This window comes from Poecilia latipinna, unplaced genomic scaffold, assembly GCF_001443285.1.
Source record: "Poecilia latipinna isolate Pla-1442-1.1 unplaced genomic scaffold, P_latipinna-1.0 Scaffold456, whole genome shotgun sequence".
In the NCBI taxonomy this organism is placed as follows: domain Eukaryota; kingdom Metazoa; phylum Chordata; class Actinopteri; order Cyprinodontiformes; family Poeciliidae; genus Poecilia; species Poecilia latipinna.
This window is the reverse complement of record NW_015113072.1, coordinates 294,371-297,083: the sequence shown is the minus strand read 5'-3', so window position 1 is coordinate 297,083 and position 2,713 is coordinate 294,371.

The following is a 2,713-nucleotide window of genomic DNA, read 5'->3' as shown; positions in this document are numbered from 1 at the left end:
TATTCAGTATACAAGGTGTTATATGTAGACGATGTAGTATTTTATACTGTGTCTCTCTGAGCGTATTACATATAAAGGTTGGATTAACTACATTAATGGCTTCTTGCCAGTCATCATCAATGTATACTGTGACAAGGTCTCCCTCCCATTTCTGCGCAATGTCCCCAGCACCACCTGGGGTGAGAGAGTAGAGCACTGCATAGAAGGCAGAAATAAAATGCCTAAGTTTTTTCTGGTCGACAAGGAATTTCTGAATCTCATTGTGTGTGACCAAGCCAGAATGAGAGAGCCTCATAGAACCAATGAAATGGTGAATTTGAAGAAAACCAAAAAAGTGTTCTTTAGGAATACCAAATTTTAACTGCAATTGTTGAAATGTCATGAGTATATTCTCTGTAAACAGATCTCCAATCACTCTCACTCCTCTGCTATGCCACAGGTCAAAAATGTTGGGCTTAAGGCCTGGGACAAAATCCTGGTTTCTTGTAAGAGGTGTCAGGAGTGAGGAGCAGGGCCCACCTGCTGTGTGGTTCCAAATTCTCTGCCACACTCTAATTGTGACATAAATAATTGGATTATGTTTAATATCTCTTGATAGCTTCTTCCTATCTCCGGTGGTGAGGCTCCACAAAGAAGCAGGCTGAGAGGCCCACGAATCAAGGCAAGAGTTCGAGTTAAGATGAGTCTGTAACCACTCCCACAAATAACGAGCATGGCAAGCCCAATTGTAATAGTAGATGTTTAGCAAAGCCAAGCCACCTCTGTCAACAGGAAGCTGTAAAGCTTTGATTTTCTGTCGTGGTCTCTTGCCATGCCAGATGAATCTGGAGAATGCTCTCTCAATAGTCGTAGTGACTTTTTTAGATAGCCAAAGAGGCAACATTTGGAGGGGATATAAAAGCTGTGGAAAAATGTTCATTTTAATTAAACTTACACGCCCCATAAATGATAAAGGAAGAAAGTTATTTTACTAATTGTTGGAGAGAAATTAAGCTTCCATCGATCTGACAGGTTAGGGGACACTGTAATTCCCAGATAAGTGAAGCCATGTTGGGAACATCTCAGGGAACAGCTAGAGGGTAGGTCCTGGACAGTAGCAATACCTAATGGCATTGTTTCTGATTTATCAAAGTTGATTTTATAACCTGAAAAGGAACCAAACTCATGAATAGTGAATAATATAGCTGGTATTGAGACATCAGGTTTTGTTACAAATAACAGAATATCGTCTGCGTATAACGCTGTTTTATGGATTTTACCGCCAATCATCACACCATGCACATTTTGTTGTGATCTTATAACCGCTGCTAGGGGCTCCAGCGCAAGAGCGAACAGAAGTGGGGATAGAGGGCAACCCTGTCTGGTTCCCCTATGTATTGTAAAAGATGGAGATTGAACACCATTAGTCATGACACAGGCTGATGGGGAACTGTAAAGTATCTTGATCCATTTCAGAAAATCACCCCCTATCCCGAATCTCTCCAAAACATTAAATAAGTACTTCCACTCAATCCTATCAAATGCCTTTTCAGCATCTAAAGATACAGCAAAGGTTCTACAGCTTGTTTGGCTTGAGTACTGAATTACGTTAAGTAATCTCCTCATATTTGTGAAGGAGAAACGATTTTGTATGAACCCAGTCTGATCTGGGTTTATTAAGAAAGTCAGCAGCTTCTCCAATCTCGTTGCAAGCAACTTAAAGAGCAGCTTACTATCTACCCCGATAAGACTAATAGGTCTATATGAGCCACAGATGTCTGGTGGTTTATCTTTTTTGAGGATAAGGTTGATGTTCGCCAGGTTACGAGTTGGTGGCAAGCCTCCATGCCCAAACGAGTGCACAAACATTTCAGTAAGTGGTCCTACCACCAGGTGGCTTAGTTTCTTATAGAATTCTGGACAGAAACCGTCAGGTCCAGGAGCTTTTCCACCCTTAGTGGGAGGCGATGGCTTCTCTGACTTCTATCTGAGAGATTGGAGCACCTAAGACTTCTTGTTGTTCCTCTGTCAGGCGAGGGAGAGTCACACCACTTAAGAATTCTGTTATTTTAACATCGGATGAATTGCATTCAGATGAATACAGTTTTTGATAGAATTCCCTCATAACCCTATTGATATCTGTCGTTTTATGATGTCTGTCCTGGTTGTCGTCTTGTAATGATGAGATTGTGTTTGCTTCCATTCTGCCTTTTGTTAGCCTTGCTAGTAGCCGTCCCGGTTTGTTCCCTGACTGATATAATTTGTGTTTAGCAAAGAAAATGGTTGATTCTGCTTGCTTTGTTAGTAATTGATTTAAAGCTGAGCGAGCTGCTTCTAATTTTTTAGACAGTGCTCTAGAGGGTGTATTTTTAAATTGCAACTCTGTTTGTTGTACTATTCCTTCTAAGTGTAATTGTTCTTTGATGGCAGCTTTTTTCTGAGCTGTGGTATATGAAATGACACATCCCCTAATAAAAGCGATAGCTGTCTCCTAGAGTAACGAAGGGTTGACATCTAGGGTCTTATTAGTATCCATAAAGAAATTCCACTGATCTGTAATATAGTCAACAAAAGATGGGTAGCTCAGTAAAGAGGGATTCATCCTCCAGTGGCGAGAAGCAGGATCAGCATAAGGGGGGCTAATGCATAAAATAACAGGAGATTGATCGGAAATTGTACATGTGCTAATCGAACAGTTTCTAACTCGATCCAATACCATTCTTGAAGATAAAAA